General features: G+C 42.6%; 1 protein-coding gene and 1 non-coding gene across 4 annotated transcripts in view; both read left to right on the top strand.

Moving 5' to 3' along the window:
* Positions 1–191, top strand: LOC132229081 (U2 spliceosomal RNA). The gene has a single exon (XR_009451644.1). It is a non-coding gene; the product is annotated as a U2 spliceosomal RNA (small nuclear RNA).
* Positions 192–2,280: 2,089 nt separating this feature from the next.
* The window catches only part of SGSM3 (small G protein signaling modulator 3), a 44,143-nt gene continuing 18,621 nt past the window's right edge, over positions 2,281–27,802 (top strand). Inside the window, exon 1 of one of the 3 annotated variants that reach the window (XM_059681468.1) lies at positions 2,281–2,415. The gene's annotated coding sequence lies outside the window, so the exon portion shown is untranslated. Of the gene's footprint in view, positions 2,416–7,277; positions 7,364–27,802 lie in introns of those variants that run through there. The other 2 variants (XM_059681470.1, XM_059681469.1) reach the window with 2 other exon arrangements.

The raw sequence follows: 27,802 nt of genomic DNA, 5'->3' as shown, positions 1-27,802 counted from the left end.
ATCACTTCTCGGCCTTTTGGCTGAGATCAAGTGTAGTATCTGTTCTTATCAGTTTAATATCTGATACATCCTCTATCCGAGGACATTATATTAAATGTAGTTTTGGAGCAGGGAGATGGAATAGGAGCTTGCTCCGTCCACTCCACACATCGACCCGGTACTGCAGTACCTCCAGGAACAGTGCAAAAAAATAAAATGTACTTCACATTTGGAAAGATTTATTTCTTTAGTGATAACCTGGAAAGAAGTATTTACAAAATAATTTGCTTCTGATCCAGGTTTCATGCTTTAACAGGTATTTTTCAGCACCCGACTGTGTACTAGGAATAGTGGTGAGCAAGACAGTCTGCCCTCCTGGAGCTGTGGTTCCAGGGCAGGAAGCCTACTGCACAGAGTGATGAATGGCTCCTCAGTAATGGGACATGGAATTCAACATCTGAACACATGTAAAGGTCGCGAAGCTCCACCGAGAAAAGGTGCTCCTGAGATGGAACTTCAACAGGAAACCCACACTGCAGGGTTTTAGCAGCTTGTAACGCACTCTTCATGAGGCAGATGCTGCTTTTCCCACCTGCTCCCCATCCGCCCTTCCTGTGGCATGAATTAATAGGGGCCGTGCTGTGGGTGCTGTCCTAGGAACCCAATAACTCAGCATTTTTCTTTCTCCCTTTTGTCTAATGGAGGCTAAATGTGTATGTCGTATTCTTACACAGCATTTATAAATAAGTATGTTTTATAGAATTGGTAGCTAGTCTATCTCCTGCTGGGTATTAATCTCTGACCAATGTTTAATTGGAATGTGGGGTGACAAATCCTTAGTTCCCTATTAAGTCTGTAGGGAAAGTAGGCAAAGACAAAACGCTAATGCTTCATTGCAAAAACCTAAGGGGCCTATGCTGAAACTAGCATTACTCAGCTGTTGAGTTCTGACACTTCAGTTTACCTTACAACTAAAATTGTTTTTCCTATAAAGATATATTTAAGAAATAATAGCCCTTAAAAGTTGTGATATGAGAGAAAAGGAATGTTACCACACTAAAGAGGCTGGAATTCATTCCTCTGGCATTTAAAAAAAAATATTGATTGGTTTTAGAGAGAGGAGGGAAGGGTGGGAAGAAAGAGAGGGAGAGGAGACATTGATTTATTGTTCTACTTATAATACATTATTGGTTGATTCTTGTATGTGTCCTTACTAGGGATTGAACCTGCAACCTTGGTGTATCAGGAAGGCATTTTTTATTTTTTTTAAGAGCAGAATTTGTAAGAGCTAGTGTGGTTGGGAAGAAAAATGAACTTGGCCACAGAAACGGTTCAGACCCCTGCTCTGTCAGTAATTCTCTATATTTTGACCAAGTCCTTTGTAAAATTCAAATGATAAAACTCACTGTGCTTTGAGTGTTGTGAATTGCATGGAAGTGCTCTGTAAAGTGAGCATCAAACCGTGAGATGACTGAGGATTTGCCTATGGTTCCATTCATTTACCCTGGGCATCACCACCCTGGAACACCATTAGGAATCCATGCTTAGGTTAGTGAGCAGCTCTCAAACGAATCTCTTCAGAATAGGGTGAAGTTTCTAGAAACAGTCCCTAATACCATTGTAGCTGTTGGTGACCTTTCTAAAATGTGGCAATCATGTTGTTTTTCCAACCTGGAGTCGGATGTCAGCTAGGACGTGGATATCAGATAGAGATGGGCTTGCCACCCTCTTGGACTATTAGTTTGTACTGTGCATTAACATCTTCTCAAATAGCATGTAGTTCTCACAACCGTAAGTTCACATTCCCATGTTGTGGGTGAGCTCCATGTTAGCGTGGTTCAGTGACTCACGCAGGCCTCTGACTACACCCACTGCATTGCGAATACCCAGAGCGTGCATTTGGGCATGACCTCAACCAATTTGTTCCAATTTGGAGCTCCTTCCAAAGCTTGTGACTTGTGTAGCGTGGATCAGGCTGGTCTGATACTAGTTCTGTACACCGTAAAGAAGGCACTTAAATATTTAGAAAATGAGCATCAAGTAAGTGCCCCTACTTCTCAGAGACTGGTCGCGTCTATCCCCCATCCTGACAGCTGGTTCACCCCATTTTGCCCAGAGTTCCTCGGGCTGCAGTGCAGACGGGAGGCCGGTGGACATTGCTAGGCTAAAAATGGGCTTCGAAGGTTGTTGGGCTCTGAAAGGGGGCTCGAAACGGGGTTTGGGGGCGTGTAAACCTCGCCGCTACCGCCCGTCGGAGCCGGAGGACTTCAGCCCCCAGCATGCCCCGCGGCCGCTCTGCTGGGTCCGGCGCGCGTGCGCGGTGGCGCCGCCGAGCGCTGACTGGATCCTAGGCGCGCAGCAGCGAGCCCGACCCTGTCGGCGCTGAGGTGGCGGGACTCGCGGCGGCGCGGCAGCTGGAGGGCTCCTGTGGGGCAGGTGAGGGCGCGGGGAGAGGCCGACGGGGCTGGCTGGGTCTGCGGGGCCGGGGCCCACACGTGCCCCTCGGGTTGGGACGCGGGGGCGGCTGCGGACTGACGGACTGACGGGCCGAGGAGGGGAGATGCACCTCCCGGGCCGCACCTCGCAGGTGCGATGCGTGATTTGGGGCCGGGGCGGTGGCGGGCAGGTGCGGGCTCTCCCGTCCGGGTGCGGGGCCTGCAGGGCGGGGACGATGCTCCGACCCGCGAGCCCCCGCGTCTCTGCTCCTCCCTGCTCGGAGCGGGGGCGGCCTCCGGAGGCGGGACCCCCCCCCCCCCAACCCCGTGGCTCCGCCTGGCCTCGCGGGAGGTGGGGCCGCCGGGTCCCCTGCTGAAGTGCCGGGCGGGAGTGGCGGGGCCTCGAGCCCGACGACGCACATGCCCCTCCGGCCGCTGGGAGCAGTTTTACAGAAACGGCACCAAAATGCGCGGGGGAGGCGGGGGGCTTATTTTTTATTTTTATTTTTTGAAAAAACGGCTGCCTGGAGCACATTCACAGCAGAAACTCTTCCTCAGGTGTAGCTTGTGAACATGCGGGTCGGGTGCCGACACGCCGCTGTGTTTGTGTTTGAACTTGGGGAACTTGAGGGTGAATGGGTCGGGGTCACCCGGGGTGCCCGGGACCGGGTGTGGGGGTGTATCTCACACCCGGTGTGAGGCCCCAGGTGCGTCTGTGCGCGGGTGAGAGGTGAGAGGCGGAGGTTCCCTTCAGCTCCTGGTGCTGCGCGCGAGGGGGCGGCCCCGGCCGCACCTGCGGGTCCCGGTGGGTTGAAGGTGTCCTGGAGCATTCGCCCTCTGTCTCCTTTTTTTTTTTTTTTTTTTTTTTTTTTTTTTTTTAGTAAATTCAAGTTCCTAATCAGACCGAAAAGAACTGAATTTTCTACTTTGACTTGTTTACTTGTAGCTTTTGTGATCCTGTTTGTGATTCTCTGTGGACACACACATATTTCCTACTTCCTTTCTTCCCCATCGCTTCCTTCCATGGTCAGCTGGTCACGGACTGTAGGTAAAGGTCAGTGTCGCTCCTGCCCTTCGATAGCCCTTGGTGCCCGAAGCCTTTCCGTCACTGATGGCCGCATTGCCTGGCTTCCGCCCTCGGTCCCGCGTCCCTTTTTAAGCGTGGAGGCGTGTGGTCCCGGCGAGGGGTGGGGGTGTTTCTGTCCATCAGATATAGTCACTGGTGCCTGACCAGAGCATTCGCTTTGAAAGGCTGTGAACAAAAATCGTTTAAATATAAAAGAGCTTACTGACCTTGTGAATTTGGGATCTTGTCAGGTTTACAGAGAAGTCAGTCCGTCAGCTAGAGTAGCACCTCACAGAAATGAACCTGACACCGGGTGGAATACTGAGAAAGGAACTCAGCCGAGAATCATCGCTTACCCTACAGGCCATCTCTCTGGGCCTGGAGCGGACGCTGGGAACACCTGTTGTCTTAGCCACTTCATGTTCTGTGTTTCTGTCTTCTTAGTTCTCAGTGAGAGTGTTGGCAGGAGCCCCAACTCTTGTACATTTATTTGATGATGTAACATCGGTTTCATCTAGTCAGGCTCCAGATCCTCTCTGCTCTGCAGCTGGGGACATCAGTAATTTTCCAGAGCAGCCACTCATGAGCTCATGCAGACTGTCACAAGGAAGCGGAGTAGCACAGAGGGTGGTACGCACAGAAGAAGCAGGAATCCGGTTTCTTTGCCGTCACACAGTAGTACACACAGACTGAGGCGGGAAATCTGTTGAGTTAGTCCGGGCTTCCGCATACCGTAAAAAGCATGGATAGCATTCGTTGAACATCTTCTGTTAGCTAAGTGCTGTAATTGTCACTGTGAGGTGTCGGCATTATTCAGTGCATTGCCTACAATTTCAAGTCTGACTCTGACACCCCTGCTCTTTCTGATGGGCTTGCTGTACTGCCTTACCAACAAAGATGTTCAAGTCTTTCTCATTCTTAAAAATGTATAAGACTCTACTGTGATCACATTTCTCCTTCATCCTACTACCATTTCCTGCCCTTCTCTTCCATTTACTCCTTCGTTCAGCAGTTGCCAACCTTTCGGACCTCGCGGACCACCTGTTGGCGACCGCTGCTAGTTCATTGCAGTCTGGCTTCCACCCTCAACTTTTGAAATTGCTCTCATGAGCTCCATTCAACCATTTATTGAATACCTACTGTATGTACCATCTTCTAGATTTACAAAGAGGCCAAACATGGTTCTTGCCCTGTTGAGGGACTAACGAGGAGGAAAAAATTCATACATGTCAATGTGATGTGTTAACTACCGATGGAGCAATCTTTTCTCTTGGGAGTTGGAGGAGGAACACTTCCCTGAGAAAGTGACACTGGACTGACAACAGAGAGAAACCTACATTGTTTTAGACAGTGGTGCTGGGACTGCATACGTAGGGGTGTGTACTTTTAGGAGAAACTATATCTTGCCAGTGAGAGATGATACACTTGAAATACACGGTATAGGCTTTTGAGTCTGACCTGGGAACTGATCCTTAATTTTTTTCTTCATAATGCCTGCCTACAATGTAAGCTCTATGAAAGTAGAGTCTGTCTTTTTCACCTAAAATACTATCTCACTTCTATCTCCTAAAATCGTAGTAAAAGATCAATAAATATTTGTTGAGCGAACACTTCCTAGAACAGTGATGGCGAACCTTTTGAGCTCGGTGTGTCAGCATTTTGAAAAACCCTAACTTAACTCTGGTGCTGTGTTACATATAGAAATTTTTTGATATTTGCAACCATAGTAAAACAAAGATTTATATTTTTGATATTTATTTTATATATTTAAGTGCCATTTAACAAAGAAAAATCAACCAAAAAATGAGTTCGCGTGTCACCTCTGACACGCGTGTCATAGGTTCGCCATCACTGTCCTAGAAGGTTGTGTTCTGCACGTGGTAGGTACTATCTAGTAATACTATGCGACTGAAAAAGTGAGGCAGGCTTTCAGTGAGGCTTGTGAGCTCATTTTGAAGTCACCATCATTTGAATATTATCACCTCTTCCTCTCCAATTAGGCTTGTTACCTATGATCACAATTCATAAATGAGGAGTGAGACATTCAGTACATTTCGATAGGCACTGTTAACTATGTCTTCACTTCTAACATTGTGCCTCTTTTGCTGTTATAAACACATTCATGCTTTTTCTAACTGTGATGTAGGGTTTTTTCTGTGCTAATGATGTGACTTGCTTTGGAAAGTGAACTTCTTTGGCATGATTAAATAGCTTTATCAATAAGAGTAACATCAGGCCTTGGCCGGGGTGTCTCAATTGGTTGGAGCGGGTTCAATTCCTGATCAGGGCACATACCTGGGTTGGGAGTTCGATCCCCAGTTGGGGTGCATACAGGAGGCATCTGATCAGTGTTTCTTTCTCACAATCTCTCTCTCCCTCTCCCCTTCCTCATATATATATATACATATATACATATGTATATGTGTGTGTGTGTGTGTGTGTGTGTATATATATATATATATATATTTTTTTTTTTTTTTTTCCCCCCCTCTGGGAGGATTTAAAAATAAAAAAGAGTAACATCAGAAATGAGATTGAACACACTAATCCAGTTACCAGAAGGCTTGTTCTTGAGAAGGGCCTGATTTCCAATTAGGGCTAACTTTTTTATTTTTTTTAACAAAATGATAAGAGCTGGGCCTCTCTAGATATCTAGTTAGCCTTCTAGCAAACATTCTAAAGACATGAAACAACAGATCATTTCCTCTTCTTGTGTTTGAGTTTCATTTGTAAATATTCTTAATTGGTGTGACTTGAGGTTAGGGTTAAAGTCCAAATACCACTGTGTGTTTTTTGCTTTTTTTGTTAACTCTGAACTTAGTGAAATATAGTAATTAGAAGCACCTAATAGTGAAGTTCAAATTCTGGCTCTACCACTTTAAACTTTGATATAACTTCCCAATGCCTCATTTTCCTTTTCTGTAAAATTGGAATAATTACTACTACTGCCATCACCACCACTCATAATAATAGTTAATATTTATTGGGTATTTACTATATACTAGGCACAGAATTTTATTATATTAACTCAGTCTTTACAACTGCCCTATATATTATTAGTGTTATGCCCCTTAAAATGAGGAGTCAGTCACAGAAATGCTGAGTAACTTGCTTAAGGCCACACAAATAAGTGGTGGAATCAGCATTTGAACCTGGGTAGTCAGACTCCAGAGTTTGTACTCATAACCTCCTACTTCATAGGGATGTTTTGAAGATTAAATAAAATCTATGTAATGTGTCTGACAACTACAGTTGTACTAGTTAGTGTGGTGTAATAGAAGACGGCTTAGGAGTCACTGAGTGTGCGTGAGCAGTGCTTCTCTGAGCCCTGGTTTTCTCAGGTTTCTTAGCTCATTGTAAATGCTCAGTAAATATTTTCCTTGGTACCTCCCTTATAATACCTCAGTCCGTTTACTGCCACAAAGTAAATAGGGTTGGATTACCATACTTTAGGGTTGTTATGTAGTTATTTTCATATCTGCAATTGAAACATCCCCAAGTAATTACAGAGATGGTATGGCCAAATAAATGACTTAAAGATAAGATAGTTTGCAGACCTGTATGGTTTAATTATATGAGGAATAGGGACCTTATCAACTTCATTTATGATCTCATTTTAAGTACTATCTGCTTCTGTGTTAATAAAAAACTTTAAATATAAAGTTCTCAGTGGCCTTTTTTGCCAGTCGGCCCTCAAGGAGCTTTTCCTCAGACATTCTTGCCTGCTGTTTTTCAGAGCTACCTGAATGTTAAGTTGCAGTTAGCTAACCCTTATTTGTTTTACTTTTACTTTTAAGGAGGTAGCTGCCCCCCTCACCCCTGGTTGTGGGAATGACAGAAGGTCCCTGCAGCACCTTGCTTTTGCTTCCTTGTCACCATCCAGGTACTTCCAGGCTATAAACTTAGGGGAGTGATCCTGGGAGGGACTGAGGGAGGTAACGAGATTACCTTGGATGATTAATTATTTTATAGGAAGACCTAGAGTGGATGAGCATGGTTCAGAAGTCTGCCCAGCAGAGTTTCATTTAACTGGTGCTGCTGTGCAGGAAAGGGGGAGCTGTACCCTAGCTTGCGGAATTCTGGGGCTAGGTTCCTGTTTCCATGGTCTGTTCTTCCACAGTCTGCACTGCCTTGCACAATCACCCTCAACTCTTGCCTAAAGGAACACTCTCTATCTCTGGTCACAAAGGAAATATTGACTCAGGGAAGGGAAATCAGTCCTAGCCGTAAACCTGTGGGAGCAGGAGCAGGAGTGGAGCTCAAAATAGAGTCGATTATTGGAGTCATTTTGCTCTTCTCCTGATGCCAGTTTTGGGGGAGTCAGTTGAGAAATTTGGATGATGTAGTGGGTCTTTACTTGATATGTCTTTGACAATAAGGGAGATGAAGGGTGACATGAATAATAAAGATGTTTTCAAAAAGAATGACTGAGGTGACTGGAGCAGGGAACCAGTTCTGGAGGATTAGGGCCACTAGCTGCCTTATCATGGTGATTGTCGGGGCCCAAGGTTCGAGACTTTCTTTACATACTGTTGTTTCATTTACTTAGCACCATGCTCTGAGAGGAAGTAGGTGTGTTCCAAAGTCTGAAAGAAGTATTCTGTGGCTGGAGCATAGAGCGTGCATGTGTTGAGGGTGAATGAGAGGTAGGTGTTGAGAGATGAAGCTGGAATGGTTAGCAAGGACTACTAGGTCATTCAGGGTCTTATAAGCCAAGTTATCAAATTTGGACTTTTTCCTAAGGTCAAAGGGAAGACAAAGGGGTTTAAAGAGAAGGAAATGACTAGTTGCATTTTTAAAGGATTTCTCTGGCTGCAGAGTAGACAGTATATGGGGCTTGGGCGGGGCGTGTGGGGCAGGGATCCCAGTTGAGGGATTTGTAATAAGCATGGTGGTGAGAAATGAAAACTAGCAACAAGTTGAAGAAAAAAAAAGGAAATTCAGAAAATATTAGGAAAAGCCTGAGAGTTGAGGGGTGGATGAAGGAGAATCCATTAGCCATGAGGCTGAAGAGAGTGGGTGGGTAGGTGATAATGCCAGTTTCCTGAGATAGGGACCACTGTTTTTGCTCTTTGCCTTTTTCACTTAATGCTGTATCTTTAAGATCATTCCCTATTAATGCATAAATAGCTGACCTATTCTTTTTTGACAGATGCACACTATTCCACTACATAGATGTACTGTCCTTTATTTAACCCCTTTTAATAGGTATTTAGGTTTTCTAATATTTTTGCTATCACAAGCAGTGTTGTAGGGAGTGTCCTTTTTTTTTTAAATTGATTTCAGAGAGGAAGGGAGAGAGAGAGAGAGAGAGAGAAACATCAATGATGAGAGGGAATCATTGACTGGCTGCCTCCTGCACACCCCTTCCTGGGGATGAAGCCCGCAACCCGGGCATGTGCCCTTGACCGGAATCGAACCCGGGACCCTTCAGTCTGCAGGCCAGTGCTTTATTCGCTAAGCCAAATGGGCTAGGGCGGGAGTGTCCGTGTATATGAATCATTTTGCTGAAATGTAGAATAAGTTTCTAGAAATGGAAATTGCTGGACCAAAGGGCCTGTAAATGTTTTAATACATCTTTGCTTATTAGAGTTCCTGGCACTTAGAAAGTCTGCAGTGAATGGTAGTTATTATTAAGATGAATGTGTTATAGATGGGTTGTACTATATGTCATGAGTGAATAGGGGCACCTGACACAACCAGAATAGGGAGTGTCAGAGAAGGCTTCCGGGAGGAAATGCCTCGGCTTAGCCTTGAAGAATGAGAAGTCAGGTAAAGTGGAGGGCATTACAAGCAGAGGAAGCTCAAGGAGCCAGGCACAGGAACTTCAAAAGGATCTTGTACATGGAGATCTACCAGGAGTTTGGTATTCCCTCCGTTCAGCAGTCTACCCCTGTCATGGATCAAGGCTCTTAAGAGTAAGTCAGGCTTTACTGAAGATAGGGAATGAGAAAGGGATCTTCCCTTGCAACAACACAGTAATGGAGTTTGGGATTATCCTTTTCTTCAGAAGCATTTATTTGGTCCCTACCCCGAGGCCTCCTCAAACCCAGATGCACAGAGTGTTAATGTCTCATAGGTGATTTTGTTGTACAGGATGCAGCTCCTTATCTTGTCTTTGGATTTCTCTTCCCCTCCCCTCTGTACAAGGCCACCTCTATTTTCCGTTCTCCCCTATCTCTGAATTTCTCTTGATTTCTTTTGCTAGGCCATTGATAAATCTTTCCTTTCTTCTAATCTATGCCTTCCAAGTTTACCCTCCACCTTTAGGGAGTTTATTTTCCCAAACAAAGATAAACTCTTTCTCTGGAAAGCCTTCTGGAGCCAACTATTAAAAAGCAATTTTCCACTCTGCTATAATTATACAATGTTAAGTTCACTTTAGGGGTCATTAGATTTATTGTCTGCTTCAACTGGTATCATATTAAACTCCATTACGAGTCATTTGTTGCTAACCTAATCTTATACTTTGATTTCTATTAACAAAGTTGACACTAAAGTAAAGAAAGCAGACTTTAAAAATCCAAATCCTCTCCCAAATGAGACAGATGTGTTAATGTCATTTAAAAAAATCTTTAGAGGGAGAGTTCCTCACAGCACTGTTTTTATTGCAAAAATTGCTTTTTAGGTGCTTCAATATTGAGTTTTAAAGTGTTGTCAGTTCTTTTTCCAGCGATTGGGAAACTTGTTACAGTCTTTTAAAAAGGTAAAGTAACAGATTTTTACTTTTTAGCTACTTAGGGAGTTCCCGACTTCACAGGTTGCTAAGATGTCAAATTCATGCTGAGTAGTGTAAGTAAAGTGTTAGTTACAAATGAAAGAAAAAGGGATCCTTTTCACAGTTATAAATAAGCTACTGCTAACAGTTTATACCTTTTTATTTTTCACTTTGCTTTCCTTGGTTTTGTATAAACATTAAATCCCCTGAGGAGATGGGTATTTAAGTTGATAAGTAGTAGCTTTGACAGAGCAAGAGCAGGGAAGACAGAGAGGCTCATGGGTACTGTAAGTTCAGGCTTCATTTGTGGACCTCAGAACACACTCAGGGAGGACACATTCTTATTCCTCAATGTTCTATGATACTTAAATGTAATTTTAAAAATTGAGATATAATTCATGCACCACAAAGTCACCGTTTTAACGTATACAGTTCAGAGGTTTTCAGTGTATTCACTGTGTTGTGCAACCATTACCACTGTCAAATTCCAGAATATTTTTATCATCCCAAAAAGGAACTCCATACCCGTTAAGAGTCATTCCCTATTTTCCCCTTCCCGTCAGCCCCTGGCAACCACTAATCTACTTCCTGTCTCAATCGATTTCTCTATTCTAGGCATTTCATATAAATGGAATCATATAAATGTCACTGGCTTCTTTCATGAGTATGTTTTCAAGGTTCATTCATGTATGTAGTAGCATGTATCTGTACTTCAGTCCTTTTTATGGCTGAATAATAGCCCAGTATATGGATATACACATTTTGTTTTTCCATGTGTCCATTGATGGACATTTGGATTGTTTTCATTTTTAGGCTATTATAAATAACTAGAGGCCTGATGCACGAAATTTGTGCAAGGGGCTCAGCCCTCACAGCCCTGGCCAGCCCTCATAGCCCCTCGCAACTCGGCCGGCCCTTGCAGCCCTGGCTTCGTCCGGAACGTTGTCCAGACGGTCGTTCTGCTGTTTGGTCTAATTAGTATATTAGCTCTTTATTATCTAGAATGCTGCTGTGAGTATTTGTGTACAGGTTTTATGTGATGTAATTATTTTTAAACACAGAACTTCTGTACTTTGTCAAAAAAAACACAAAACACATTAGAAATCAAGACCAGTAAACCCATATTCCTACCACCTAACCCAGCCATATTCATTTTTATATTACCTTCAATATGTATAATATTCCAAATAGTTAAGAAATCATGTGCTGTCTTTTTTTTTTATAATATATTTCATTGACTTTTTACAGAAAGGAAGGGAGAGGGATAGAGAGTTAGAAACATGGATGAGAGAGAAACATCGATCAGCTGCCTCCTGCACCCCCCCCACTGGGGATGTGCCTGCAACCAAGGTACATGCCCTTGACCAGAATCGAACCTGGGACCCTTCAGTCCGTAGGCCGACACTCTATCCACTGAGCCAAACCGGAGGGCAATCATGTGCTGTCTTGATGCTGATAACTCCACTCTTCTTTTCCCTCTTCAACCCACCCCTGTTGGACTTTTCACCCTCATCATTAACAATCAGAGCTCTTGTCCAGATCACCAACCATCTCCAGCTTGCCGAACCAGTGACCTCCAAGTGGCATGTGATGCTGATGATCATCCCTTCCTCTGGAAACACTTTCTTTTCTTGGTTTCTGTAGCACCACACATTATGAGCATTCCTTTTACGTCACTGGCTACTCCTCAAATTATATTTCCTGTTTCTTTTTCTGCCTAACCTCTAAATATTGGAAAGTTCCAAGATTTGGTCCTAGGCCCCTACTCTGCATTGTCTCCTCAGCTCTGACATCTACTCCTAATGATTCCTAAATTCACATCTTCAGTTCTGACTTTGGTGAGCTCTCTTGATATCTTTTTAAAATATATTTTTATTGATTTCAGAGAAGAAGGGAGAGGGAGAGAGAGATAGAAATCAATGATGAGAGAGCTGCCTTTTGCATGCCCCCTACTAGGGATCAAGCCCACATCCCAGGCATGTGCCCTGACCAGGAATTGAACCATGATCTCCTGGTTCATAGGTTGATGTTCAACCACTGAGCCATGCCAGCTGGGCAGATTTCTCTTCCCTGAGTCATCCCTCATCTTGGTTGATGGGACATATATTGTTGCTGGGGTCTAAAACTTTAGGAGACACCATTGATTCCTGCTTTCCCTTATCTACCTCTGCACCACCTCCACATTATATCCAGAATCTAGTTAGTTGTCACCATCTCAACTACTGTAGCCCAAGATAGCATCCTCACCTGGACAATTGTAATAGCTTAGAGCCTTAACCCCTCTGCAGTTCACTCTTCACCATAGCGAATGTGATTTCTTTAACACTAGAAAGACTGAAACTTAATATATACCTATATTGCCCAAAAGCAGTCAAAATGACTGCATTGTGAAAGAATAATATCGGAGCACTCTTCACTTATGTTCCTTATCTTTTCCAATAACTCACTTCTATTCGACATTTCTTTCATGAATTTAGGGCGCAAAAGAAATAAACAACTTATTAGAACAAGTATCACTGCATAAAGATTCGAATAACAAGTACTAGTTTAGCTTATTGAGCAACTGCAACTTATCAAGTATTGACAATTTATCATGTACTTGTATGTTATCATGTGACGGTAATCGAAAAAAAAATGAAAACTGTTATTTCAATACAGAGCCGAACTGGTCATATAAGAAATTTACTCAATTATAATAAGAGTCATTTGATTATTTAAAATTTCCCAAGCAGTCAAAATGACTGCTTTTGGGCAATATAAGTATAACACACACATATATATACCGGAAATGAAGGAGGGGGGAGGTAACTACAATTATTAATAAACGCATTTATATGTTGTACAAAAAGTCACAAAATTCTAAGACATTGTGTCCTTATATACATAATTGTTTTTCTAATTGAAATTAAAAAGCACTCAAAATGACTTCCTTGGGCAATCTAGTGTTAAAAACCTAAGTCAGAGACCGTGTCATACCCTTCCAATGGCTTCCCATTAAAATAAAAGCCAGAGCCTTTGCCATGGGAAGAAGGTCCTACACAACCTAGCTCCTGCCTATCTCTCCAATGCTTTCTGCTAATTTGCCCCTCATTGCTCTACCTCAGACACACTAACCTTTTATTTCTCCAGTGCCTTAAACTCTGTTGTTTAAGGTTCGCATTTCAGGAGCCATTTCCTCTGCTTGGGCTGCCCTTCTTGGTCTTTGCAGAGCTGGTTCCTTGTCAGAGCTGGCATCAGCTGAAATGTTACCTCCTCAGAGAGGCTTTCCCTGACACTTGTCAGAAATAGTCCTTCTGCCACTACCTGTCACTGTAAATTATTATTCCATGTTTTCTTCATAGTATATATTATTACTCTGAAATTATTTATTTACTTATTCTTATTGCAAATTTCTAAAATTGAGGTATAATTGATATGTAACATTATACTAGTTTCAGATTTATAACATAAAGATTCAGTATTTGTATACATTGGGAAATGATCACCATAATAAGACAAGGAAACATCCGTTACATAGTCGCAAAACACTTTTTTTCATGATGAAAAGTTTTAAGAGCTTTCTTAGCAACTTTCAAATATGCCATATGGTGTTAGTAACTATACTCACCACGAATTATTTATTTTAAAACTGGAAGTTTGTACCTTCACCCATATCTCCCACCACCACTCCCTGCTTTTGGCAACCACTAATCTGTTCTCTGTATCTATGAGCTTGGCTTTTTTGTTTTTGTTTTTGTTTATTTTTTTATTTTTTAAATATATATTTTATTGATTTTTTACAGAGAGGGAGAGGGATAGATAGTTAGAAACATCCATGAGAGAGAAACATTGATCAACTGCCTCCTGCACACCCCCCACTGGGGATATGCCTGCAACCAAGGTACATGCCCTTGACCGGAATCGAATCTGGGACCCTTCAGTCCGCAGGCCGAAACTCCATCCACCGAGCCAAACCGGTTAGGGTTGTTTTGTTTTTTTTTTTGTTTTTTTTTTTAACATTCTACATACGAGTGAGATTTTATGGTATTTGTCTTTTTCTACCTAATTTATTTCACTGTTTACTTATTTATTGTCTGTTTCTCACTAATATTAATAGCTGGATTAAGCACATACTATGTTATAGGTATTTATTTACATTTTATCATCCCCATTTTATAGATGAGGAAACTGAGGTTCACAACAGTAAGAACTTTGTCTATCTTGTTTTACTGCTATATCCTTAGCACATGTAACGGTGTCTGGCACATAGTAATTGCTCAAAAAATACTTGTTGGTTGGGTAGAAGACTGGAAGACTCCCAAATTTATATCTCTAGTACTGCATCTCCCTGAAGATGTACACTTGTGTATCCTATCACCTACTAACATCTTCACTTGGTTTTCTAAGCAACATTGAAATTATCCCACAACTCTTAACTCCCTCTTTGCCTAAACCTGTTTGTTGTTTTTTTCCTCTTCCCCATATTAGTAAGTGGCAATACCATAAATCCAAAAGCTCAGACCCGAAACCTAGGCTTCACTTTTGGTTGCTCCCTCTCTCCATTCCCCACATCATCCCAGCAGCAAAGCTGTTGGTTCTGCCTCTGATTGTAACTTGAATCCATTCATCTCTTCATCTCCATCTCAACTGTCACATTAACCTCACTCCCCATCATCTCTTTTCTGTATTTTGCACTTTCAAACTTGTCTCTCTGCATCACCTTGTCTCTCTACAAGCCATTTGCCAAATAGCAACCAAAGTGATTTAAAAAACAAACATATCTTTATTGATTTCAGAGAGGAAGGGAGAGAGAGAAACATCAGTGATACAAGCGAATCACTGATTGGCTGCCTCCTGCATGCCCACCACTGAGGATGGAGCACGCAACCCGGGCACGTGCCCTTGACTGGAATCAAACCCGCTGAGCTGATGCTCTAAACATTGAACCAAAATGGCGAGGGCCAAAGTGATTTTTTAAAAACGTAGTTCACACCACTGTCATGTTTAGGACCCTTTTGTGGATTCCCATTTGTCGTTAAAATCTGAATCCTTCACTCTGGCCTAAAATCTTTTAGTGATCTAGGTGCTTCTGCCTCTTATTTCCCTCTTACTGTTGCCCCACTTATTCATTGTGTTTCAGTTCCTCCAAGATCTTCCCCACCTCAGAGCTTTTTGGACTGGACATTCCTTCTGCCCGTGACTCTCTACCCCTAGATCTTTGCAGGACTGGCTTCTTGTCCTTCAGATTCAACTTGAAAAGCACTTCATAGATTTCTTCCCTGGATTCTATATCACATCAGCCTTTTGTTTTATTCAGAGCACCTACCACACTCTGGAATTATCATTTATTTATCCATCTATTTATTTTCTGTTTGATTTCCCACCTCTAGATTATAAAGGACTAGAGGCCTGGTGCACGAAATTTGTGCACTGGGTGGTGGTGGTGGTGGTGGTGGTGGTGGGGGCCCTCAGCCCAGCCTGCACCCTCTCCAATCTGGGACCCCTCAGGGGATGTTCCCTGTGGGATCGGGCCTAAACGGGCAGTCGGACATCCCTCTCACAATCCGGGACTGCTGGCTCCTAACCGCTTGCCTACCTGCCTGATTGCCCCTAACCGCTTCTGCCTGCCAGCCTTATCACCCCCTAACCACTCCCCTGCCAGCCCAATCGCCCCCACTGCCCTCCCCTGCTGGCCTGATCACCCCCAAACTGCCCGCCCCTGCTGGCCATCTTTATGGCGGCCTTCTTGTGACTACATGGGAGTGGCCATATTGTGTGAGGGCATGATGGTCAATTTGCATATTACCTTTTTATTATATAGGATTGTTGCCCTAGCACATAATATGTTATAGAAATATTTGGGGAGGGAATGACTGAATGATATACACATTCTGGGTGTACATGCTGTATTATAATACCATGTGTTCCCTGTAATGTTAGATCATAAATAAGATCAGTATTTCTTTAGCCCCCATAATTGGGATTCTTTTTATATTCTTGTGACTGGTTTATTTCACTAAGCATACTATTTCCTCTTTTATGTTATTAAAGTTTACATACAATAAAATTCACCCCTTTTACTGTGCAGTTCTGCAAGCTCTGACAAATACATACAGTCATGTCATTACCAACACAGCAAGATACAGAACAGTTCTATCATCCTAAAAAAATTAGCCCATGTCACTATATAGTCCACTTTTCTATACCCCTTTCTGATAGAAACTACTGGTCTGTCTTTTTGCCAATGCCACCCTGTCCTGTAGCTTTATAGTAAGTATTGAAATCTGATAGTGTGAGTTCTCCAACTTTCTACTTTTTCAAAATTGTTTGGAGTATTCTGGTTCCTTTGCCCATCTATTTAAGTTTTAGATTTAGCTTGTCAGTTTCTCCAGGAAATCATCTGGGTTTTGATTGGAATTATGTTGAATTCTTTCCTGTTCCCAGTCTCAGGGGGAAAGCCATCAGTCTTTCATCATTAAGTGTGATATGAACTGTAGGATTTTTATAAATGCCCTTTATTAGGTTAAGGAAATTTTCATCTATTTCTATTTGAGTTTTTATCATGAATGGATATTGACTTTTGTCAAATGCTTGTTCTATTGAGGTAATTGTATAGTTTTGCTTCTTTAGTCTGTTAGTATGGTTTTTAAATATTGAACAAGTCTTACATTCCCAAGACAAATCCCACTTGGTCATGATGGCATTGTTTTTCTAAGTATTGTAATTTTATATATATTGTGTTTTTTATTTTTATTTTTTAAAATAAATCTTTATTGTTCAGATTATTACATTTGTTCCTCCTTTTCCCCCCCATAATTCCCCTCCTCCCAGTTCCCACCCCACCCTCCGCCCTCACTCCCCACCCACTGTCCTCATCCATAGGTGCACGATTTTTGTCCAGTCTCTTCCCACATCCCCCACACCCCTTCCCCCCCCAAGAATAGTCAGTCCATCCCCTTTCTATGTCCCTGATTCTATTATAATCACAAGTTCATTCTGTTCATCAGATTATTTATTCACTTAATTCTTAGATTCACTTGTTGATAGATTCATATTTGTTGTTCATAATTTGTATCTTTACCTTTTTCTTCTTCTTCCTCTTAAAGGATACCTTTCAGCATTTCATATAATACTGGTTTGGTGGTGATGAACTCCTTTAGCTTTTCCTTATCTGTGAAGCTCTTTATCTGACCTTCAATTCTGAATGATAGCTTTGCTGGATAAAGTAATCTTGGTTGTAGGTTCTTGCTATTCATCACTTTGAATATTTCTTGCCACTCCCTTCTGGCCTGCAAAGTTTCTGTTGAGAAATCAGCTGACAGTCGTATGGGTATTCCCTTGTAGGTAACTGAGTTTCTTTCTCTTGCTGCTTCTAAGATTCTCTCTTTGTCTTTTGCTCTTGGCATTTTAATTATGATGTGTCTTGGTGTGGTCCTCTTTGGATTCCTTTTGTTTGGGGTTCTCTGCGCTTCCTGGACTTGTAAGTCTATTTCTTTCACCAGGTAGTGGAAGTTTTCTGTCATTATTTCTTCAAATAGGTTTTCAATATCTTGCTCTCTCTCATCTTCTGGCACCCCTATAATTCGGATGTTGGTATGCTTGAAGCTGTCCCAGAGGCTCCTTACACTATCTTCGTATTTTTGGATTCTTTTTTCATTTTGCTTTTCCGGTTGGGTGTTTTTTGCTTCTTCACATTTCAAATCTTTGCCTTGATTCTTGCGCTCCTCTGGTCTGCTGTTGGGAGTCTGTATAATATTCTTTATTTCGGTCGTGTATGCTTAATTTCTAGTTGGTCCTTTATCACAACATCGAGGGTCTCATTAGATTTCTTTTTCTTTTTTTTTTTTAATATATTTTATTGATTTTTTACAGAGAGGAAGGGAGAGGGACAGAGAGTCAGAAACATCGATGAGAGAGAAACATCAATCAGCTGCCTCCTGCACGTCCCCTACTGGGAATGTGCCCGCAACCAAGGTACATGCCCCTGACTGGAATCGAACCCGGGACCCTTGAGTCCGCAGGCCGACGCTCTATCCACTGAGCCAAACCAGTTAGGGCCTCATTAGATTTCTTGAGGATCTCACTATATTTATCAGCGGTCTCACCAGTCAGTTCGAGGGCGGCTTCTAGACAGTTCTTGAGAGACCTTAAAAGTGTGGTTTTGAGCTCTGTATCCAGCATTTTGCCTTCCTCCATTTCTGTCCTGTTTCTTTGTCTCCGCATTTTTTATGCTTTCTTGGTCACCCCCTAGTGGTCTTTGTGTGCCGTCTTGTTGTAGTTAAGCCTTGATTGTTGTGGGTAACACTGGGGGGGATTTGACCTCCAGGCCAACTGGCTGTGAGAATTATATTGTGTTAGCTGCCTCCTGCACACCCCCTATTGGGGATGTGCCCACAACCAAGGTACATGCCCTTGACCGGAATCGAACCTGGGACCCTTCAGTCTGCAGGCGGACGCTCTATCCACTGAGCCAAACCGGTCAGGGCTATATTGTGCTTTTTAATGTATTGGCATAAAGTTGTTCATAATGTTCTCTTGTTACATCATTTTTTCTCTATTTTTTGTTTTCTACTTCATTGATTTCTGTTTTTATCTTTGTTTTCTTTTTTTCTGCCTATTTTGGATTAAGTCCATCAATAAATTCAACAATTTATATAATGGACAGATTTCTTTTTATTTATTTATTTATTTATTTATTTTATTATTAGTTAAGGTATTAAAAATGTGTCCTCATCCCCCCCGTTAACCCCCAACCTCCCCCCCCCCCCACACACACACAAACTCATGCTCCCATCCCCCTGTTGTCCATGTCCATTGGTTTGGCTTATATACATGTATACAAGTCCTTCGGTTGATCTCTTCCCCTTACCCCCGCCCTCTCCTACTTTCCTTCTGGGGATTGATAGCCTGATCACTGTTTCTCAGTCTTTGGGTCTGTCCCTTTTCATCAGTCTATGTTGTTCTCTATAATCCACAAATGAGTGAGATCATGTGGTATTTATCTTTCTCTGACTGGCTTATTTCACTTAGCATAATGCTCTCCCGTTCCATCCATGCTGTTGCAAAAGGCAAGAGTTCCTTTTTTTTTTAACCGCAGCATAGTATTCCATTGTGTATATGTACCACAGTTTTCTAATCCACTCATCTGCTGATGGGCACTTAGGCTGTTTCCAAATCTTAGCTATGGTGAATTGTGCTGCTATGAACATAGGCGTGCATATATCCTTTCTGATTGGCGTTTCTGGTTTCTTGGGATATATTCCTAGTAGTGGGATCACTGGGTCAAATGGGAGTTCCATTTTTAGTCTTCTGAGGTAGCTCCATACTGTTCTCCACAGTGGCTGCACCAGTCTGCATTCCCACGAGCAGTGCAGAAGGGTTCCTTTTTCTCCACATCCTTTCCAACACTTGTTGTTTGTTGATTTGTTGATGATAGCCATTCTGACAGGTGTGAGATGATAACGCATTGTCGTTTTGATTTGCATCTCTCGTATAATTAGTGACTTTGAGCAGGTTTTCATATGTCTTTCGGCCTTCTGTATGTCCTCTTTCGAAAAGTGTCTATCTAGGTCCGTTGCCCATTTTTTTATTGGATTGTTTATCTTCCTTTTGTTAAGTTTCATGAGATCCCTGTAAATGTTGGAAATTAAACCCTTATCGGTGGTATCATTGGCAAATATGTTCTCCCATGTAGTGGGTCTTCTTCTTGTTTTGTTGATGGTTTCCTTTGCTGTGCAAAAGCTTTTTATTTTGATGTAGTCCCATTTGTTTATTTTCTCTTTAGTTTCCATTGCCCTAGGAGCATTATCAGAGAAGAAATTTCTTCGGCATATGTTTGCGATTTCGCTGCCTGTGGATTCCTCTAGTATTTTTATGGTTTCCCGTCTTATGTTTAAGTCCTTTATCCATTTTGAGTTTATTTTTGTGTATGGTGTGAGTTGGTGATCTTGTTTCATCCTTTTGCATGTATCTGTCCAATTTTCCCAACACCATTTATTGAAAAGACTGTCTTGCCTCCTTTGTCGAATATTAATTGGGCATAGTGGTTTGGGTCGATTTCTGGGGTCTCTATTCTATTCCATTGATCTATATGTCTGTTCTTGTGCCAGTACCAAGCTGTTTTAAGAACAGTGGCTTTGTAATACAGTTTGATATCTGGTATTGAGATCCCACCTACTTTGTTCTTTCTCAGGATTGCTGCAGCTATTCGGGGTCTTTTTTTATTCCAGATGAATTTTTGGAACGTTCGTTCTAGATTTGTGAAATATGCCGTTGGTAATTTAATGGGGATTGCATTGAATCTATAAATTGCTTTGGGTAGTATGGACATTTTGATGATGTTGATTCTACCAATCCATGAACACGGTATATTCTTCCATCTGTTTATGTCTTCCTCTATCTCTTTTTTCAGTGTCCTGTAGTTTTCAACATATAAGTCTTTTACCTCCTTAGTTAAGTTTATTCCTAGGTATTTTAATTTTTTTGGTGCAATGGTAAATGGGATTGCTTCTGTAGTTTCACTTTCTATAAATTCACTATTGGTGTAAAGAAATGCCATGAATTTCTTAGCATTAATTTTGTATCCTGCTACATTGCCGAATTCATTTATTAAGTCTAATAATTTTTTGATGGAGTCTTTAGGGTTCTGTATGTACAGTATCATGTCATCTGCAAATAAGGACAGTTTTACCTCTTCTTTTCCAATCTGGATGCCTTTTATTTCTTCTTCGTGTCTGATCGCAACAGCTAGTACTTCCATACTATGTTGAACAGGAGTGGTGAGAGGGGGCATCCCTGTCTTGTTCCTGTTTTTAGGGGGAATGGTTTTAGTTTTTGCCCATTGATTATGATATTGGCTGTGGGTTTGTCATATATGGCTTTTATTATGTTGAGGTATGATCCCTCAATTCCTATCTTGCTGAGAGTTTTTATCAAGAAAGGGTGTTGGATTTTGTCAAATGCTTTTTCCGCATCAATTGATATGACTATGTGGTTTTTTTCTCTCAATTTGTTTATGTGATGTATCACGTTTATTGATTTGCGGATATTGTACCATCCTTGCATCCCTGGGATAAATCCTACTTGGTCATGGTGTATGATCTTTTTGATGTACTGCTGGATCCGATTTGCTAGGATTTTGTTGAGGATTTTGGCATCTATGTTCATGAGGGATATTGGCCTATAATTCTCTTTCATTGTATTGTATGGACAGATTTCTTAAAAATACACAAACTACCAAAACAGCTCACTCAAGAAGAAAAAGATGATCGGAATAGCCTTATCTCTGTTAAAGAAATTGTAGTTGGAAACCTTCCTACAAAGAAAACTCCATGCACACATGGCTTCATTGGTGATTTTTACTCAACATTTAAGAAAGAAATAATACCAATTTCTATACAAACTCTTCTTGAAGATTGAAGAGAAGAGACTACTTCCCAAATCATTCTATAAAGCAAACATTATCCTGATACCAAAACAAGAAAAAGGTATTACCAGGAAAGAAAAACACAGATCAGATATCTTCCATGAACATAGCTGCAAGAATTCTAAACAAAATTTTAGTGAATTGCATTACACAAATATATAAAAAGGTTAATTCATCAGGATGATTCTGTAGGGTGAGCTTCAGGTGTTATTCCTCTTACAGGTGGTTTTTCCAAGCTTTGGGTAGTTTCCTCACACATACATATGTTGTGACCAGTATTAAGATGAAGAGTTGGGTCCTGGCCGGTGCTATTAGTGGTTAGAACGCCGGCCCATGCACACAAGAATCATGGGTTTGATTCCTGGTCAAGGGCACTTAGCTGGGTTTCAGGTTTAATTCCCAACCCCGGTTGATGCGTGTGTAGGAGGCAACCTCTCTCATCTCTCTCTCTCTCCTCCCTCTCCTTTGCCTCTTCCACTCTCTAAAAATCAATGGGAAAAATATCCTCAGGTGAGGATTAACAAAAAATAAACAATAGCCTGGCTGGTGCGGCTCAGTGGTTGAGCACGGTGCACCAAGAGGTCGCCAGTGCAATTCCGGGTCACGGCACATGCCTGGGCTGTGGGCTTGATCCCCAGGAAGGGCATGCAGGAGGCAGCCGATCAATATTTATCTCTAGTCAGTGTTTCTGTTGCTCCCTCCACCTTCCTCTCTTTCAAAAATCAATAAAAATTAGATAGATAGATAGATAGATAGATAGATAGATAGATAGATAGATGAAGATTTGGGTTGTACAGATTTGCCTTGTACAGATTTCTGAGTTTTGCCTGTGTCAGTCTCTCTTCTTCATTTCTCTGCTCTGCACAGTCAAGCTGCTTTAGCTTCTAACTCTCACCTCAGCTCCTTGGTTGCCCAGCAGTATAGCCTGCAGATTCTCTAGACAGCGACTGAGAAGATGGTTGTTTTTCTCTCTTAGGATTCACTGCTCTGTGCTGCTTGATATCCAGCATCTGAAAATCACTGTTTTGTCTATTTTTCCGGTGTTTTAGTTGTTCAAGTTGGGAGAGTAATATATTTAGTCCTTGTAACTCCATCTTGGCCAGATGCAGAAGTCCAGAGTTGGAATGTGAAATGAGTCAATCAGATTTATTGTGTCAGTATACCAAAATTTGATGAATTTGCCTAATGTTAGACATTTAAATTATTTCATATTATTGTTGTGTGTAGGTAATGCTGCAGTAAACCTTTTCATACACATATCTTTTGCTTTAATTGAATTAAGTTTCTAAGAGAATAGCTACTGAATAAAGGATGTGGAAAGATTTATGTATATTCCATTCCTAAAGGAATGACCAGTTTACAGCAGTTCATGAGTGAAGTAGATTTTTATCACAAAACTAGTTTTTGCTGGCATTGAGTATTTTATTTAAAAATGTATTTTTAATTTTTAACATGTATATTTAAGTATACATATACTAGGGGCCCGGTGCACGAAATTCGTGCACTGGGTGTGTGTGGGGGGGGAGTGTCCCTCAGCCCAGCCTGCCCCCTCTCACATACTGGGAGCCCTCAGGCGTTGACCCCCAGACCCCTCCGATTGCTGGCTCTGCCCCTTGCCCAGGCCTGATGCCTCGGCCAGAGGCGTAGACCCCCATCAAACTCCGATTGCCTGATCGGCCCCTTGCCCAGGCCTGACGCCTCCACCAGAGGTGTCAGGCTTGGACAGGGGACCCCCATCTCCCCCCGATCACTGGCTCTGCCCCCCGCCCAGGCCTGAGGCCTCTGGCCCAGGAATCATGCCTGGGCAGGGGACCCCCATCTCCCTCTGATCGCTTGCTCCACCCCCCGCCCAAGCCTGACGCCTCTGACCCAGGCTTCAGGCCTGGGCAAGGGGACCATCATATCCCCCCAATCCCTGGCTCAGCCCCCCACCCAGGCCTGATGCCTCAGCCAGAGGAGTTGACCCTCATCACCCTCTGATCACCAATCACCAAATCGGCCCCTTGACCAGGCCTGAGGCCTCCGGCAGAGGTGTCAGGCCTGGGCAGGGGACCCCCAGCTCCCCGCGGTTGCAGGCTCCTCCCCTGCCCAGGCCTAACGCCTCTGGCTGAGGCGTCCGGCTCAGACAGCGGGGACCCGCAGCTGCAGCGGCCCCGTGATTGTGGGCTCCGCTTTAGGCCCAGGCAAGGGACCCCTAGCTCTCGGGACTGCCAGCTTCGACCGTGCCCAGCTCCCATCGCTGGCTCCACCCCTACTTCCTGCTATCTGGCCAGGGCGGCAAAGGCACCTGATTCTCCGATCATGGCTGGGGGGCAGCTCTTAGCTCCCCCCTGGGTTTCCGATCACTGTCAGTGGCAGGGGGCTTCTTCCTGCTTTCCCTTTCGCCTCCCTGCATTGTGCCTACATATGCAAATTAACCGCCATCTTGTTGGCAGTTAACTGCCAATCATAGTTGGCAGTTAATTTGCATATAGCCCTGATTAGCCAATGAAAAGGGTATCGTCGTACGCCAATTACCATTTTTCTCTTTTATTAGTGTAGATACATATATGTATACATTTATATGTATTTGTATATACATTTTAATAATATGTATATGCATATAATTATACCAACATACATACATTCGTGTGTGTGTGTGTGTGTGTGTATAGGATGGGGCAAAATTAGGTTTAGTTATATGGAAAATAATGCAATAATAAATAATAATACAAGAATAAACTCTGTTTCACGTACTCACAACTGTAAACCTACTTTTGCTCCACCTGTATGTGTGTGCTCCAGCGCTAAAAGGGAGACACCTCCTAGGCCAGTGATGGCGAACCTTTTGAGCTCGGCGTGTCAGCATTTTGAAAAACCCTAACTGAACTCTGGTGCTGTGTCACATAGAGAAATTTTTTGATATTTGCAACCATAGTTAAAGATTTATATTTTTGATATTTATTTTATATATTTAAATGCCATTTAACAAAGAAAAATCAACCAAAATAATGAGTTCGCGTGTCACCTCTGACACACGTGTAATAGGTTCGCCATCACTGTCCTAGGCTCTTTGGTTCTCAAGTTAAAAATCTCCAAGAAGAGATCTATTCGACCATTTTTGGTCAAGTGCTCACACCTGGTCTGATCACTTTGGCAGTGCTGTTAAGTGTTATTGGCACAGCTCAGGTCTGTGCTCACCTAAAACCAGTGAGCTTGGCTCAGGTAGATGAAATAATTTAAATATCAACAACTTCCCAAAACTGTGCTGTGGGAAAGAGTAAAGGAAGCAGTTTCAAAAAGTGTGGGGTCAGTATGGTGGGCAGGTTGCTGTTTTCCAGACACCTCAGAAGAAAGGAGAATATGGAATAAATAAAATGCTAGTTATTTATTACCATGGCATGAAATGTGCCTTTTTGTTTACTTTTTTTTAATTGGCTGTTCATTCATTCATTTAATTTATGTAATAAATGTTTATTGAGAGACTTTTGAGAGCCAAGGATGCAGAGAAACAAGATGCAGTCGAGTCTAGTGGAGTCATTTGGCCAAAGAAAGGGAAAGGGATAAAAATGTTATGAGGTAAGTTCTGTGTTGGATTTTTTCACAGGGCTTTTTAGGAGCACAGAGAACCTCAACTATAGGCAGAGAAGAGTCATGAAGGTATATTAGTTGTGTAACAGATCACCCCAAAACTTAGTGCCTTAAAACAACAATAACCATGTATTATCTTTACGATTTCTATGAATTGAATTTGGGAGCATCTCAGGAGATTTTGGATCGTGAGAGAGGAGGGTCTCTCTCATAACATTGCAGTCAGACATTGGCTGGGTCTGCAGTCATCTGAAGGTTTGGGACGAGGGGATCTACTTCCAAGGTGGCTCACTCGTGTGGCTGGCAAATTTGTGTTCTCATGACAGGACACGGTGCTGATTTCCCCCAGAGCAAGTGATACAGGAAACCAGGATGGAAGCTGTAATGCCATTTATGGCCTATCCTTGGAAGTTCTCCACGGTCACTGCTGCTGTATTCTCTTGGTCACAGAGGTTAGCTGTGATTCAGTGTGGAGAGGCCCTGCACAGAGAATGCATACCAGGAGGTAGAATCATTTGAGCCATCTTGGAGGCTGGCTACCACAGAAGGCTTCTTTCAGTGACGGTTGTCATTTGAGTTGAGTCTTACAGTATAAATAGGACTCTATTTGGCAGATAAGACCATTAGAGACAAAATAATGGACACATTGGGCAGCTGACAATAGGCCACCTTGACTGTGTAAGGTAGGTGTGGGAATGGTAAGAGAGAAAGAGAACCAGATCTTGTAGAACCTCATAGTGCTAGAGAATGTGGCCCTTATTTTGGGGATAATGGCAAGCCATTGAAAGAGTACAGCAGGAGATGCAGGTTTCGTATTTGCATTAGAAGGATAATGTTGTCATTAGGAAGTAGCTGGAAATAGGTGTCTGGAGCTTGCAAGAAAGGTGTCATTGGATGAAGGAATCTGACAGGTGGTTGTGGAAGCTCTGGCAGGTCATGATATTGCCCAGGAATAGCTCCAGTGAGAAGAGCAAGGGCAGAGGGCGGAGCCCACACCCATTTAGAGATTTGCTGAGGAAGAGAAAACAGAAAGAACTTCATTATTTTTCTACTCTACCTTCATAAAAGTACTCATATATTATCCTTTATTTCCAATAAAATGTTCATGTCCTATTGAGCATTTATTGTCTGATTTTCCTTTTATAAAAGCATCTCTAGCCCTGGCCGGTTTGGCTCAGTGGATAGAGCGTCGGCCTGCGGACTGAAGGGTCCCAGGTTCGATTCCGGTCCAGGGCATGTGCCTTGGTTGCTGGCACATCCCCAGTGGGGAGTGTGCAGGAGGCAGCTGATCGATGTTTCTCTCTCATCGATGTTTCTAACTCGCTATCCCTCTCCCTTCTTCTCTGTAAAAAATCAATAAAAATCTATTAAAAAAAAGTAACTCTTAAATATTAAAATAAAATAAAATAAAAGCATCTCTAGTAGCCACATTATCATCCTTCTCCAGCCTTTCTCGGACTTTCCTGTTTTTGTATTCTCTCCCAGTTTGTTGTTAGAGACAGCTTTCAGTGTCCTGACATTTCCTGGAACAAAAAAAATAGTCTTCAGGATATCAGAGGCCTCTTAGAATACAAGTATTTTTGCTTTTCCTGCTTACAGCTTTTGTGTTCCCTGGAAAATGTGGTACCACCTATGCAGTAGGGGCAACTCTGCTGTTTTGTCAAGAAAACTGGAGACAGAACAGGTTAGGCATTGGTCGGCAAACTCATTAGTCAACAGAGCCAAATATCAACAGTACGATGATTAAAATTTCTTTTGAGAGCCAAATTTTTTAAACTTAAACTTATATAGGTAGGTACATTGTTATTAACTTAATTAGGGTACTCCTAAGTTGGCCTTTGCTAAAAACGTCCTCAATCTGATTGAGGTACGTTCGCTGAGGTCGACCCCTTCCAACTCTCCCATCCACACTCGTCTTGTATACTTGTTTCAGATAGCCGAGTGTGGATGGGAGAGTTGGAAGGGGTCGACCTCAGCGAATGTACTTCAAAACAATGTGCCTCCCCACGCGCTGCGTATCCCGCGGCCCACCTGCGCCGTCTCCCATTGCCCGACCGACCAACACCCCCCACTTCCTCTAATGCCACTTCTTCAAAATAGACTCGCCCAGGCCGAAACCGATTTCTGTGCATGGGCCACGAAGTTTCAATCGCACTGTACATGCATGCCCGCACGTGGTATTTTGTGGAAGAGCCACACTCAAGGGGCCAAAGAGCCACATGTGGTTCGTGAGCCGTGGTTTGCCGACCACTGGGTTAGTAGGTCAGGAGTGGATAAAGGACTAGATCTCTTTATATCAAGAGTCCCCTACCCACCTCCTACCTCCCCACACCCCAGGAATTTACAGTGACACCTGTTGATCTTTGCTTTGTGAACAAAATTTGTCTTGTAGGAAATGTGGGGTCAACAAATGAGGGAGAAAAATATTGGAGGCAGAGTAAAAAGACTGATACCTTTAAGCATTAAATACAATTTAACTTTTAAAGCTGCTGTTTTAGAGCACCTTGAAGTTGCTTGCATCAATCCTGTTTCTCAAAAGTTTTTGCCTCGCAATAGTTCTGTGACAGCAGCAGGGCAGTGAGTGACATGGCTAACTCCTCATTTGCTTCTGCAGGCTCACAGATGGCTGG

Source organism: Myotis daubentonii, chromosome 2 (assembly GCF_963259705.1).
Source record: "Myotis daubentonii chromosome 2, mMyoDau2.1, whole genome shotgun sequence".
NCBI lineage: Eukaryota > Metazoa > Chordata > Mammalia > Chiroptera > Vespertilionidae > Myotis > Myotis daubentonii.
Note: the sequence above shows the minus strand (reverse complement) of the source record. Positions and strands in the feature narration are given on the sequence as shown.